This window comes from Callorhinchus milii, unplaced genomic scaffold (genome assembly GCF_018977255.1).
Source record: "Callorhinchus milii isolate IMCB2004 unplaced genomic scaffold, IMCB_Cmil_1.0 Scaffold14, whole genome shotgun sequence".
Lineage (NCBI taxonomy): Eukaryota > Metazoa > Chordata > Chondrichthyes > Chimaeriformes > Callorhinchidae > Callorhinchus > Callorhinchus milii.
The window spans coordinates 15865148-15881465 of NW_024704755.1; the positions used below are offsets into that span (position 1 = coordinate 15865148).

Genomic DNA, 16318 nt, shown 5'->3' on the forward strand with positions numbered 1-16318 from the left:
CACCGATCTCCTCACTGATTATAAATATATTCACCCATTTTTATTATTATTCCCTGGAGGTTTCATTGTCTACAGTTTTCTCTCCACAAAATAATAAACTTGTTTTCTCATCTCCCTTACATTTCAGTCAAAAATAATCGAATACTTTATTTTAATCCGATGGCGATGCAGGAGAAAAGTGAGATAAGACACCCCGGTCTCCATTTTTTATACATTGTTCTTCAATGGAAAAACATGACATCGTAATTTGTCCTAAAGCACTTTTTTTCAGGAAGATTGTGTAATTCCTGAAACTGTAAACCATTCGATCACAATGTGCAGTTTCACCCCTCATCTCCCGGTGTTCAGACCAACAATCCCCCAAAACAAATGGCAAAGTACTCCAGATGCTGGAAATCTGAAGACAAATACAGAAGTCGCTGGGAACCCTCAGGCAGCGTCTGTGGAGAAAGGAAAGTGAGTCCAGTTCTGAGGAAGGGTCGTGGATCCGAAACGTTGACTCACTTTCCTTTCACCACAGACGCTGCCTGAGGGTTCCCAGCGCTTCTGTTATTGTCCCCAAATCAAACTGTTGGCTGTGGGGCATTGCTGTGCAAATATTGGCTGCTGCGATCGCACAAAAATACAGAATTACAACATTTTACAGCACATCTCACGCTTTGAGACGCCTTGACAATGTGATAAGACGTGATATCAAATATATGGATCATTATATCATTATTATGATCTTATCTGTTGTGGAATAATCTCACTTTCACTTTCTATAGAATCGTTGCAAGTTCTGATGCTATGTACTTTACTGATTGTTGGATCTGTAGTGGGGCTGGCATGTTTGCTGCTTTTGGTATACTTTCGAAAGCGATCCAAATTAAAGAAAAAGAAAGGTAAGAATCAAATTATTTTGTTCCAGTTAATAATGAACGCTTGATTTTAGTACATGTAAGTGTGCAAGTGCTTGAGAGACTGTTTTTCATGGAAAAATCAACCTAGAAACTCTGGGGGTTCAATTGTTTTTCACTCTTTTCATTCTCCATTGGAGATTCAGTAAAAAATTCAGTTATTGTATTTCATTCATTTTAGGGATACAAAGGAAACAGAATGATTCGGATCATCGTAGCCAGCAGGTAATAACTATCCCAAGCAGTGTTTCATACCTAAAGGGTGATCGACAACATTGAACAGGATTGTGTTGTTTATAATTATATGAGGCTGTTTCTAAAATATTCCTTGCCTTATTGATGGCTTCACTATGTCATTGAAATTGGCTTCACACCAATAAGAGACAACAATGCAACACAGGCGACATAATATACAGGGCAAACAGTCTTGAGAAAACATTCCCATACATAAAGAAAAACGTTGAGAGTTGCAGTTTGTGATTTACAGGAAATGCAAAGAGGAGATGCTGAGAAGGTCACTTATATCACATTGGATTTGAAAGGTGCCAATAAACTTTCAAGACCGAAACATCAAGAACACAAGAAAGGTTACGCAAAGGTACAGCTGAAAAGCATTACATCGACACATAGAATCATATTATCCTAACTGTCGTAGATAGATTGAAGCTCACGTGCTCTGTTTGGGGCACCTCACTTCAGGGAGGATGTTAATTGCCGCAGAGAAGATTTGCAAAGCGTGGTTTTTGTTCATTGGAGCTCGACAGTCGAGAGGGGATCTAATGAAAGTTTACCAAATTAGTAATGATTCTGACAGTGTATATAGAAAGAAACTACTCTTTGTTAAGGGAATCAGCAAATAGAGGACATGTATAAGATTGTCACAAGGAGCGAAACGAAGATTTAGCAGATTTTTTTCACACGAGGAGTTGTTTCGGTAAGGTGGTAGAAGTAGATTCTATCATGAGTTTCAAGAGGAAAGTTGATGAAAGAGGATACATGAAATATATGCTTAACTGGCCTCCAGTTCGATTATACAGAACACCACAAACTTTTTTTTATTCGTGAGCCTTGACAGTGAGTGCAGCAAAATGGGCTACTCAATAGAGATCATGGTAGATTGGAAACTGCCCATGATTTCCACCCCCACACACTCCTTCAGCCACCCCCATACACACATCAATGGAGGATAAGTTTAATTACAGCTGTCAATCATGGATGGAGCCAGGTACATCTATAAAGCTTATGGCACGGAACAGGTTTTATCAATTGTGCTATGGGAATAAACAAAGCGGAGCATCATATCGGTGTTTTCTATGATGTTTCTAAACTTTTTGCATAGAGAGTGAACTAACTAAATTAACAATCCTTCTCTTTCACAGACCAAGCAAGGGGTAGCCAGTAACAACCAGACGTATGCTACTCTTGATTTTTCTGACTCCAAGACAACACAAAAAATGAATCGCAGTGTCGTAAATACAATGTATGCCGAGACACAGGTGAGGACGTACAGCAGATTAATCTAAAGGAAACTAAGACCTAATCACACAATTTTACAAACCAATTCTTAGTATATTGGTTTATTCTCTGTCATAGACACACAGACCACTCTCAATAATATTGTTTTGCTAGTCCATCATCATTATTCCCAGAGGAAACTACAGTTCAAGAATCATACAACCATGCCAGAGAAGAGAAATAGACCATTCTTCCCAAACCAAGCTGCGTGAATTTTTTTCAGACCAATTAACCCAATTTAAAACTTCCATTTGTTGCACAATTCATACAGATTTATCCTCTTTAAGAATTTGTCCTTCCTTTTTCTTGCTTAACATAGAATTCAAATTTCTTGCCCTTCCTTTGCATAAAATATTTTTCTACCACCAATCCTTCAATTTTCAATTTCCATGACTATCTTAAATTTATTCCCTCTACTAACTCATTGCTGTGTTTTTCTCCACAAAACCAAGTAAATGTAATTCTCCTCCTTGCTTCACAACCTCATGCCTTAACCTTTACCTGGAACTATACGTAGAAAACTGTCAGTAGTTTTTCAAAGTTGGACAAATGGATAAGCTAACAACGTTACCAAACATTGGCTTTACAGGGCAAGCAAGAGGCATCCGCTAACAAGCTGACATACGCTGCTTTAGAATTTTCTGCCTCCAAGAAAACAGGAAAACCTAAATACAATGACAAGAATACAGAGTATACCAAGATACCGGTGAGAAAACAGAAAGGAGCAATAGAGGCCATCTCGGTGGAACAGGATGCATATAATATTACAATAATAAGTTCAAAAGCTGAATAGAGTACAATACAATGTTAATTATTCCATACAGTGTGGACTAATGCTACACATTACAAACCAATTGCACCCGTCAAACACAACTGTAGTTATTTGCGGTCTTTTAAATATTTTAGGTGGTTTCTTGTAGAAAAGTAGTCCTCTTAAATTTATTTTTGGATTTAAATACTCACGCGTGAGTTTTATATTTATCTGATAATGTCATTAGACTTAACTAGTAAATTCTTTAATTCAGAAATAGTCATTTATACCACAATAACCAATCCTCAAAAACGCAAACTATAATCAATTTAAATAAGTTTGGTGTTGTACCATATTGTGTTTTATCACATTTTTCAAAGTAATGTCGTATTATTTTTTGTGAACTTTTTTCAATAAAGAACAATTCTGAAGCATAAGTCATGTGATTTCTCCGTTAATCGCATTGTTTCTTTTTCAATATTCACCAAGTGTGGTATGGGTTAGCTTGAAATCTGGTTAATGAAATATCGAAATAGCTCAAAATTGCTCAATTCATCTTTCAGCAATAAAATTGTTGAGGTGTGGGTGTTCTACCCGTGAAGAATCTGCTAAAATATACCTGACAGGAAGTAATTGGGCTTTCACTCCTTTGTTTTTCTGGTCTATGTTTCTGACACTAAATGATTCTGTTGCAAGTGTCTCACACTCTTGGGCTGAATGTAGAGTGCTGTTTAAACCTTTCTCCACCATGAGCAGTTTCTGCATTATTCAGCATGAAGGCGGCTGCAGCTATCAGGCCTGAATTCTACCTATTGTCAATCTTTAAGACTAATATATTTTTACAATGTAAGATTAATATGCATTGCAACGTGTAGACATTGCGACACATCATCAGTTTTAATTTGAAAGTCGTTTCTTGTTAAGGATTACTGGAAACCATCTTCCAAGACTGTATTGAAGAATCTTGAATGTTCATATCAATCTAAATGGAATTTCAAGCCTAATGTTTCAGGATTAATGCAATCAATGACAAATGCTGTCATTTCAATAATGAACACATTCTGCACAGCTTCTGCACGTGTACTCTTTCATTATCTGTGCACTATATTGGACTCTACAGTGGGTTCACTTTGAACTCAAATCACTTCTGTTAAGTTGTCTGACACTGTTCTTACACATACAAATTCAGTGGGCCAGTGACACTCATGATACAATTATTCCTTCTTGTAATGCTTCTTGCTTTAGCTGTAGATTTAGGACACGATGGTCCTGGATAACATTTCAATATATTGCTGTGGGGAATGCTGCATTGTTTAAGTTTCCGTCATTCAGGTGAAACACTGAGAAGTCCACTCTGTCTATTCTGCAAGTTAAAGGTCCCATTACTACATTCCTACAAAAAAAAAAAGCTTCTGTCCGTGTCCTGCTAAGTATTCGAATCATTCTATGGCTGTTTGTGGCATTTTGCTTTGCAAAACATTCCTGTCACATTTGCTTACAAAATACACTCACTATATTTAACATTAATTAGTGTAAATCCTTTGTGGCTTTTCGACTGCTACAAAAATGAAAGTTTTTTTCTGTGTAAAGAATATCTCCCCCTCCTACACCCCACATAAGGATGAGATGCTCTAAACCAAAGGGCCAAATAGGATGAGGAAAGTAAAGGTGATCGCAATGGAAAAGTGTGTAACTCTCGCACAAACCAGAAACAGAAAAGCGTAAAGGAACCCATGGGAGGAAGCAGAACGATGCAGGACATACATACAGTTTGAAGTTGTTAAAATAAATACATTTTTCAATGCTATCAAATGAAGCACAACGTTAAAAAGTGATTATTTCTTGGAAACCGTATGTTATATGGCTGCGTGTCAATTGGGAGGACAGGTACAACTGCTTACGTGTGATATTTCATGTTTAATAACCTGTTGCGGGGGCCGCACAGCTGTGAACTTGATTTTCTGTATTCAGGGCTTCTTCTTACACACAAAACCACTTGTGAAACGTACTTTTTCGCATCTCATACCCATCTGCTCAAACAGCTTTCATTTAACACAATGAACCAATCGTATAACACGCTGCTTTACAGACCATGTAAGGAACTTTTGAAAACATGTTGCCGTGCCCTGGTACAGAGAGAGTGCGTTTGTAAAGCAGATGAAAAGCTGAACAGAAGCAGAAATACTCAAGACATTGCGGAATTAGCAGAACAGAGAGAAACGCAGCACTGCACACAAAAGCCAAAGTGAAATAACCATTGATAATATGTTATTAAAATGTACAATTAAATACTCTGAAACCTTTTCTTGTAACATCCTTCATGTTGTCACCTATTTATTCGCGTCCTCTACTGAACACGCGACACAGTGTTGGATTACGGCTCTTTGGGTATCAGCTGCCCACATATACATCGCAAACTGACCATTCATTGCGGGTTAGCCCAGGCTCAAAATATGGTAATTTCCGCAGAACAAAACATCTAATTATTATCTGTTAAGTGTTCCTCAGGAAATCTTCCGCTCGGGGCTTGACACAGAACCCGTTTCTTTCCCTCACAGACATCGGCACACGTTCACTTTCCACCATTAACTGTTGTTTGGGTCATTGCGGGGAAACTGCCTTCAGTTCTGATGTAAAATACATTGCAGCCCAGTGTCACCTCAACTAATAACAGGCCGCTGATCACAAGCCTTGGCTGGAATTGAGCCTGGAATCTTCTCCTGTTTTACTTGTTCCCGACTGGGAATTTTCCACCTGAGGAGACATTGCAATAAGTTTAGTAATTTTAAAAAGTTTTGCAATGAGTATTGATTTACAGAAGCCTTTACCAGAAGATTGATTCTATAATTTAAACATATTTCTGGTTGTGCAGCGTTCTCGATTTATTTTAATATTTTAACAATTGCAGTTGATTCTCAATTGAATGATTCAGCTCCTAAACATAGAGCAGGAAATTGAAACGGAACCATAGCGGCTGATGCTTTTATTACAACCACATAAACTGTTCTCGCCATTGGCTTAAAGTTTCATTCACTGAAACACATTTGTCTCTGAAGCAAAAAACATTTGCGATCAATAGAATTCTGTTAACTCATATGTCGTGTTCGCATTGTCTATGAACTCAGTTGTGATACGTGTTTGGAAACCGCAATCTGTTGCTGCAGAGACAAATGTGCTATTAACTGAGCTGAGTTTACATTTAAACCGCAGTTATTATTCATTGATCACAATATTATCACAATGCTCTCCCACTCCCCATCTATTTACTTCCCTTCTGCCATGAACACTCCACCGAACAGTGGTCACGATATCTCGGATGCGCAGCATCACAGAATTATTGATTATAATTATTCTGTGTGTGTTCAAGAGCGGATGCAGCTTTCGCTTTCATATCTATTTTTATATTATTGATGAAACACACGGAAGTATGGTGTGTTTCTTTCACTTCAATGATAAACTGCAGTACTGCAAAACTATAAAATACTACTACAGAACAATTTAATCTTCAGATAAGTTTCAGTACTGCATTAATTCTTTCCATCACCAGCTGGTCAATAGTTTCATGAAGTTTCATCACGCGGTTAAAGTGCTTCATTGGTTTTAATGTACTGACACTTTACAGTAGGCGATCGCGGCAGTCAATATGAGAAAAGCAAAATCACACAAGCAAATATGTAATAAATGATCATATTAATCCGGAGTTGTTTAGCAAGGATACTGTGAGAAAATCTCTTCTTTTCTCCAGTAGGGAAGCAGGATATTTAAGCCAGCCGGACAGGCAAACGGAACATCGGTTAAAAGTTTAACTGGAAGAATAGCACCTCCATTCACAGGATGTCCTAAAAGTACTCTGGTACAGCCTCTGGTCTCAATATTGATTTCAACAATTTCAGACCATAACAGCTCAACTTCCTCTACCCCTCTTCTGTGCTCAACTTCCTCTCCCCCTCTTCTGTGCCCAATAAACTCGTCGTCTGGGTCCCAAATACACCTTTTCTCTCTCTGGTCTGCCTATTTCCTTTCAACATTCTACCCCCTCACCACCACCCCCACCTTTTGTTTGGCATTATTATCTCCTCTATTCTCCTATTTTCTTGCAAACCCTCCTTTGTTTTACATAATTATATCCACTTTAACCCATCGACCCCTGTCATTCACCCCATTTTCTCCTTTGTCTTCTTGCCCTATCTTCCTCGTCTCTGTTAGCTCTTGAAAGCCTCTCCCTCACAACATGCTCCAGTTCTGACGAACGGTTGTGGACCTGAAACATTGACTCACTTTCCTGCATAGATGTTGCCTGACTTACTAAGTGTTCCCATCATCTTCTGTTTTTGTTGGAGATGTTAAGAGTCTGGTCCAGGAGAAGGGCTGCGGAGCACAGGAGGGTCTGAGGCTTCCGTAGAGAGATGCTGCCAGTCCAATGAACAGGGAATTGAAATGATCAAGCCTGGACATGATGAATACATCAGGGTCTCGGCAGCCAGCGACAGCGGTACTGATTGATTCAGGCGATTTTGGGAAGATGTTGGGAAGATGTTGGGAAGGTGCTGGAAAACAGAGCGATTCACAGCCAGGAAGGATAGTTGATTTTTGGGGGGTTCAGCCGGTGTCTAACATATGCGAGAGTCCATCACTGTGCTCAGCAGTACGTCAATCAAAATGAGAGTTACATGTATTTCACATCAACTTGAAATTTTCTCTCTATAGAAAGCGGAAGAGGAAGTACATAGATGAGGAACAGGAGGAGCTCATGTTACAAGATACACAGTAAAGAGAGTCAGCAAAAGAGAGAAACATGATCCTCTACACAGTTTCCAAAACTAAACAAAAATGTAATTATTGAAATCTGATATATAAAGATTATTTGATGTGTTAGATTGAGTAGAATATTGTAGAAGTTATAACACTTCATAGCAATTATAAGACAGTGATTTAAAACGTTAAAATTATACTGTGGCTGTTGGCTTCAGGCACTGTGAGGAGCAGGCACAACCTTTAGTCCTGAAGCATGAGGTAAGGGCCACCTGGAGATATGGGGAGACCCTGAGCCTGGCACCATGATAATGGAATATGTGCCTGAAAGCTTTTTCTTGAAGAAGGGTTACACTCTCAAGGACAGTACTGAGATACGGTGAAGCCTATCTCAATTCCATATGGTAGAAAAGAAGAGAGCCTCGTTGATCAGGTTAGACAGAACAAAGCAAGAATAAAATTCTGGAGACCATAATCTTATCTGGCCGGAGCAAAGGTTAGAGGGGAATTTAGTGTAATTGGGGTGCCATTGAACAGAGAGGGGTGGAAGCAGAAAGAGACAGGTGTGGAAGCAAAGAGAGAGAGACTAAGAGAGAATGTGAGTATTGCAAAAGCTTGAGCCTGAGAAGCCGACACGAAAGACTGAAATCAGCCTACAAAAGACATAGAACTGGCAGTATGACTATTTACCTCTTTTGCTATATACTCGTAAACTGTTTGTGAATAATAAACCATTATATCTTTAGTAAGGATTGTTGAGTCATTATTTCAGATCCTCGAGACCGGTATATCCCAACAGATGCTTATAATAATGTTTGGATTTGAATCAGAGTTGTGACGTTCAGCGGTTCATAGGCAATTATTGTCAGAGGTAATTATTGTGTATAATCACTGTACTTTGTGCTCTGTGAAGTGTTTGAGACGTCCTCCACAAGTGAAATGCGCTATTTCAAAAGCAAAGGTTATATTATTTCATATTGGACAGCGCAGCACAACAATACTTGGCTCCACTACGAGCTTAATTGAGATGCGAATGTGATATCAACTGAGCTAAATTTACACTTAAACCACAATGCTATTATACATGTATTACTCTCGTATCACAATGCTCTCCCCTGCTCTATTTGTTTACTTCCAATCTGCCCTGAACACTCCACCTTGCAATGGTCACGATTAATGTGATGCTGAGCACCGAAGATGTAATTATCATAAGTGTGTTTCTCTCACCAAAAGCATTTCGACGTCAAATCTGGGTATTTATTACGAGTGAACCACGTGGATTTATGTTTCTTTCACTTCAATAAACAAACTGCAGAGGGAAGCAGAACAACAATATAGTTTCAGCTGCAAATGCATTTCAGCACTGTATTCATTCTTTCCATCACCAGCTGCCAATGCTCCGGTTTCATTAAAGTCTTATCGCGCATTGCAACGTGGTGAACGCATTCCTCAGGATTTAATCTACTGACACATGAGGGTAGACGAACCCGGTATCCTATTTCACACAGCAATGTCCACAAAGAGACATTAAATATATTACCATTTTTACACAGGGTTGTTTGGCCAGGACAACGGGAAAAAATCGCCCACAAATATACGGTCAATTCACTTTACAGTCTATTCTGTGAAGCACTTTGAGATATCGAGAAGATGTGAAAGGCGCTACACCAAATGCAAGGATTATTATTATTATTATATAAATCCCTCCTGTTTTTCAGTAACGACATAGAATATTTTACACCCATCTGAACAGGCAAACAGGACCTCGGATAAACGTTTCACTCAAAGGATAGCACTCCCATTAGAGAATGTTCTTAAAATTCTCTTATCAATATTCAACCGATAATCATCTGACTCAGTGGCCACAGTGCTGAGCCGAGCTGACGCTTATTGCTCAATCTTGCATTTCACCTGGTGCCTTTATGTGATGAAAACGTTTTAAAACGCATTGCTGTTAAGTTAGTGACTGTGTTTGCAAGCGAGGGCGGCAGAGAAAATGCACAGTCGATTCAACAGTATCATTCAAAACAATATTTAGCGCACAGATTTTGATATTAGTTCGAAAGTAATCCCGAAATCCATAGATTAAAATTTACCTTCTATTCTGTAATCAGCCGAATGTAGTGGACTCAGGAGCATGTTACACGACAGTGCCTTGAGTGTACATGAGCTGGAGCTCTAACGTCAAGTTAACCCTATGGCATTTACAGCATCATTTTATTTACAACTATATAATTCCACCTCTCCGAGCTACAAATGGTTTGTGTTATTCACATTTGTCTGTCTGAAAGATGCTTTTTACAATTGATTTGAAGATTAAAAGGAAACTTATTATCATACTGTTACGAAATGAAACAACTTGTGCCCATCACTAGGAATGGATGGAAGATCGGCCACCGATGTTGGAAAGGAAGGGAGAGAACCCAACAGGAGGCCAGAGCCAGTGGAGTGGAGGCTGTGGGTACCGGAGTGGAGAGTAAACAGATTGGAGAGGTAGTGAGGGACAGTCAGGAAATGAGTGGTTATGTAAACCAGTGAGAGGATCTTGAAGTTGATCCGTCCTGTGATAAGGAGCCAGTGTGGCCTGGCAAGGCTTGGGGGGAGGGCGATTCACAGTTTAAAAGTCTGCATTAATTTTGAATGATAGTCTTTTGAATGATACTATTTAGACATCAGAACCTGATAAGTCACTGTGTACAGTTGCTGTCACCCCACCATAGGGGCTGCCCTAGAGACAGTCCAGAGAAGGAAGGAGAGAGAAGCAACAAGAATCATCCCAAGGGTTAGAGGAACGATCTATCAACAGGAATGGACAAGCTGTGCTCTCCAGATTTGTGAGAAGGCGACTCATTCGGGTCTCTCGGGGTCTCACTAATATAATACCTTTCACATAAGGCGATAGTCTGAAAGCATTTTATAAAACCAGAGTTGGAGCCCAACTGCGCCACAGGGACAGGAAGTCAACATCACTCTCACACATCTCATCTCAACTGACTGCAACCCCTTGTAACAGATCAGTGACCGCTTTAGGGTTTGTCTCAGTCAGAGATCAGAATGTTGGCGAGTGTTGTGTTTCAGTGTCTGTCTCTCATGTGGATCATTCCTAAAGGTTTGTCCTTATTCAATGTCACAGTTTGCTGAAAAAGGACAAGGATAAAGTTCTTATTCTAGTTTTATCCATTTATAGAGTAAATCTCATCTCTAACTTACTCTGTGTTTATCTCTTTGTCGCAGTACTTTTGTTTCAAAACAATGTTTGAATTTATTTCTGACAGTTGCTGACGGGACATCGATCCAAGTAACTCAACATCCCGAACACATCGCTATAAACACTGGTGAAAATGTGAAGTTCTCCTGTAACTTCCCCGACACCAAGATTATAAAAACAAACTGGTGGAAGCAGGGAGAGAGTGAATACCTGAAAATTGATCACAAGAAACAATTTGATCAGAAAAGTGCAAGAAAGACTTCTCTCGAGCTCCTGGATGTGCGCCACCAGGATTCTGGAATCTATTACTGTGCAGCGATGACTGCGGGATATACAACAGTAAATGGAAGTGGATCACATTTAACGGTATATGGTAAGTATTGTTATAAGACTGAGAACTTAACTGTTATATATAATTGATCCATCATTTACATTCATGTAAATTAATTTAATCATTTTGGGGGGAGAATCTTAAAGCGCTTTACAAAGGCTGAGGGGCTGCCGGAGCTGAGACCGAGGTGGGAGGGGAGAGTGGCCACAAGGACAGTCAAACTGGTGTGTCTTCAGGTGGGATTTGCGAGGAGAGAGGGAAGGGCGAGAAGGATGGATTTCGGGAAGGAATTCTAAAACTTCGGGTCAACACAGCTGAACGTTCCCTCCACATGAACGTTTCCTAATCAGACACCCAACCGATCAAACTCTTTATTATAATTTACCATCTAAAATATACTTGTTCTTTTTATTCCCCCCACGCCAAGCTGTACCGTATAGCCTCATAGTCGTATGCATTACACCTCAGGTGCCATTTCTCTGCCCAGTCAACTAATCTGTCTCTATCGCCCTGAAGTGGCTTACAATCTTCTAATGACTAAATGACTGAAAGTTCTTCATTGTTAGTTACTCCGTATTTTGTGAATCATGTAAACTTGGACATTGTTCCTCTTATATTACAATCCAGACCATATATAAATGTCGAATTACCATAGGTTAGTGGGAGCTGACTTGAAAAATTACACTAAAATTTGATGATGGGTTTCATCATTCACTTCATTGCTATTGGGACGTCCTCCCGATGTGAAAAGCGCTATATCAAATGCAAGGATTATTATTATTATTATCGTGAGATATTTCTGTACACAGAATGGACAGCCACGCACGAAAGTAAATATAAGCAATACTCTTCATAATAAATCCTGTGAAGCGACTTGAGACTTGAAAAGGCGTTACATAAAAGATTTTTATTGCAGTGCCTCCAATTCCTCTAAAAATTTCGTACAAAGAACGTCGAGGAGATTCATCTGTGTTTCTGACTCTCGTGTGTGAAACGGCCGCGTTTTACCCGAAAAATCTCACCTTCACATGGTCTAAAAACGGCACAGAAATTACAACTGGGATACATACCACTGAACGACAGAACACTGAGGGACTGTTTGAAGCTTCCAGCTCTGTGGAGGAGACACAGTCTGTCCAGAATGGGACAGTTTATACCTGTCGGGTGTCTCACATCAGCCTCCAGACTCCAGGAATTCGCAACTACACCATCTACAAGGTTTACCTTCCTGACAAAGGTAGGAATACAACAGTCTCAATGTCAATTAGCGTTAATTGTCTTTCACAAGAATATTTCCTTCTTTTAAATCACACCGCGAACCATAGCCATAAAATTTGCTTCATGTAAAATATAAACCACTTTCACCTTTTAATGCATAACATTTGAATTGTTATGAATGCAAAATATCACTTGCCCTTGACAATATTAACCAGTCAGGTTTAAAACCTCTAATTTACAGTATATTGTAACCAAGAATGCGAGTATGAAACGTGAATTTCCACTCAATTTCTTAATTATTAGTAGATATTATGTTCCCTCTGTTTCCCCTCAGACCTGTCTTGAATAGCGCCATTTTATTAAATAACTTTAGTAAAATGATCTGCTCTCAGGCTTTTTACAGTGATGCTTTTGTTCAAACTCAGTTCCCTGATCCCTGTGGAGCGGCAGTGAGACAGGAAGATATCTGTGCCGATGATGGTGCTCAGGAAACCTTGTTTCACCTTATAATGGCGCAGCACATTGGAGCGTTTTGACCCGCGATTACAGTTTGGCTGCACTTGGGAACTTTTAATAGATGTCTCTATCTACAGCTGTCTCCCTACAAAATAACTAACATACCTGCCCCCGATCTCCTTACTGATAATAAATATATTCACCCACAAAATATTGAGTCAAAAAACACTTTGCAATACAAGTTTCTTCGAAGCACTTTGAGACACCTGCATGATGTAACAAGGCACTATATCAAATGCAAGCATTACAATTTATTATTATTCCCAAGAGGTTTCATTGTCCACAGTTTCTCTCCACAAAATAATTAACTTGCTCTCCCATCTCCCTTACTGTTCAGTAAAAATGATTGAATACTTTATTTTAAAGGGATTAAGGGATATGGGGATAAGGCAGGGTTATGGTATTAGCAGGACTTAGATTAGAAGATCAGCCATGATTTATTGCCAGGGCAGGCTCGAAGGGCCGAATGGTCTACTCCTGCTCCTTTATGTAATGTTAAACAGATAAAACATAATCCGATGGCGAAGCAGGGGACAAGTCACATGAAACATTCCGGTTTTCATTTGTTAGACATTGTTCTTAAATGGAAAAATATAACATTGTATTTTGTCCTAAAACGCTTTTTTTCTAGAGAATTGTGTCATTACTGAAACGGTAAACCATCGGATCACAAAGTGCAGTTTCACCTCTCATCTCCCGGTGTCCAGGCCAACAATCCCCCAAATCAACTTGTTGGCTGATTCTATGATTGTAAGGCATTATTGTGCAGAAATTGGCTGCCACGTTTCGGCAAAAAATACACAATCTCAACATTTGACAGTATATCATGTGAAGTGCTTTGAGGTGCCTTGACAATGTGAAAATATGTTGTGTAAAATGCAAGGATTATTACATCATTATTATGATCTTATATTGTTTTTATGGAAGAAAAGGATCGGCACCTATATCCATTACTGATCGCTGGATGTGCAGTGGGGGTGGCTGTTTTGGTGCTTTTGGTATACTTTGGGAATCGATCCAAATTAATGAAAATGAAAGGTAAGAATTTTGTTCTGGTTAATTATGAATGCTTGATTTTGGTACATGTAGTTGTGAAAGTGCTAATAGTCCTTTGGTAACGCAGAGAGACTGTTTCTCAAAGAAAAATCGACCTGAAAGTTTGGGGATCCAATTGTTTTTCACTCTTTTCATTCTCCATTGGAGATTCAATAAAAATTTCAGTTATTATATTTCATTAATTTTAGGGGTACACAGGAAACAGAATGATTTGGACCATCAGAGCCAACAGGTAATATCCATCCCAGGCAGTGTTTCATACCTAACATTAACATTGATTGATAACATTGAAAAGGATTGTGTTGTTTATAATTATTTGAGGATATTTTCAAAATGTTTCTTACCTGATTGCCCGCTTCACTATGTCATTGAAATTGTATTCACACATGTAACTCAGGTAACATAATATACAAGCCAACCAGTCTTGAGAAAACATTCCTTTACATTAAGGTAAAAGTTGAGAGTTGCAGTTTGTGATTTACAGGAAGTGCATGGAGGAGATGCTGAGAGGGTCACTTATATCACACTGGATTTGAAAAGTTCCAATAAACTTTCAAGACCGAAACATCAGGAAGACAGGACAGTGTACGCCAAGGTACAGCTGAAAAGCATTGCATCAACGCATACACAATCAAATTATTCTAAATGTAATACATTGTGCCTCATGTGCTCCATTTTGGGCTCGAGGGTATATAGAAATAAACTATTTCCATTGTTTAAAGGCATCAGCAAATAGAGGACATGTATAAGATTGACATAAGGAGCAAAAGGAAAGTTTAGCAGATTTTTTCATACGATGTGCGGGTTTGGTAAGGTGGTAGAAGCAGATTTGTGTGTTTCAAGACAGAATTAGATAGGTACATGATATATATGCTTAACTAGGTATCTAGTCCGATTATGCAATTTTCGCATAAAGACCGAATGAAACTAAATTCTAATTCCTTGGCTTTTATAGATCAAGCAAAAAGCAGAAAATAACAAGCAGGTATATGCTTCTTTGGAGTTTTCTGGCCCAGAGAAAGGAGGAAAACCGAAGAGAAGCAAACCAAATACAGTGTATGCTACAGTGCAGGTGAGAAACTGTGAAGGGCAATAGAGGCCATTTACAGTGAACCAAAAACAATGATGAATTGCATTAATAGGTTCAGGACCTAACCCTAACCCACACTCAGCCGAACTGCTTTCCAATTGGGTAATTAGCTATGGCCACCTGGATGATTTCCACCCGGTCTCTGCATGCGCGTTTTGGCTGCCGCCCCACCCTGAGTCTCCCGCTCCACTCTAAATATCTCTCCTCCCACCCCACTCTATGTCTCTCCTCCCACCCCCCTCTGTGTCTCTCCTCCTAACCCCGTCTAGCCGCTACTCCCCCTCTGTCCTTCTCTCCCACTGCACTCCCCGCCTTCTCTCTCTCCTTGATCCCATCACCACCTCCCTCTGCTCCAGCCTGGGCCTCCTCTGCTGGGCACATCATGGCTCCAGGCACTGGCTATCCCAGAGCAGCCACCCCAAGTGACCAATCATTCACTCCCTCCACACAAACCGCTTCCTTAAGGCAAACCCAACTTCGCCCTCCCTCATACGCACCCTCCCCAACTCTCCACTCACACCACTCTCCACAATCATCTCTCCTGTACACCCAAAATCCTCTCTGCATCACTCTCTGCTCCCTCCCCTCCTTCCAGCATCTCCAAACCCACCCGATACCCCTCGTACAACAATCATCACCACCGCCTAAAAACCCAAACCCGGCTGCTCGAGCGCAGATGGTGGAAAACTGGCCTGACAGTTTACCGCCAATTGTGGCTCGGGCATCTCCACAGCTGCCGCTGTTCTTTGACACGCGCAAAAACAGCCTTCTACTCCAACATCATCTTGGAGGCTAAACACAAACCTAAAATCCTTTTTTCCAGCACCCACTAACTCCTGCGTGCCCCTCCTCAGAAGTCCTCAATCTTCATATCAAATGCCAAGTGTGACGGAGTCATGGATTTCTTTTCATCTAAAATACATAACATCCGCCAGGCAGCCTCATCGACCTGCCTCTTGTCACCCATCACCATGCCCTCTCT

The 16318-nt window shown here is 39.9% G+C and overlaps 1 long non-coding RNA gene across 1 annotated transcript; it reads left to right on the forward strand.

The window, feature by feature from the left end:
- Positions 1 to 14155: 14155 nt before the first annotated feature.
- LOC103186685 lies at positions 14156 to 15212 on the forward strand. Its single transcript, XR_006085477.1, has 4 exons — positions 14156 to 14228; positions 14435 to 14478; positions 14731 to 14841; positions 15202 to 15212. It is a non-coding gene; the product is annotated as an uncharacterized LOC103186685 (long non-coding RNA).
- The last annotated feature ends 1106 nt before the right edge of the window (positions 15213 to 16318 follow it).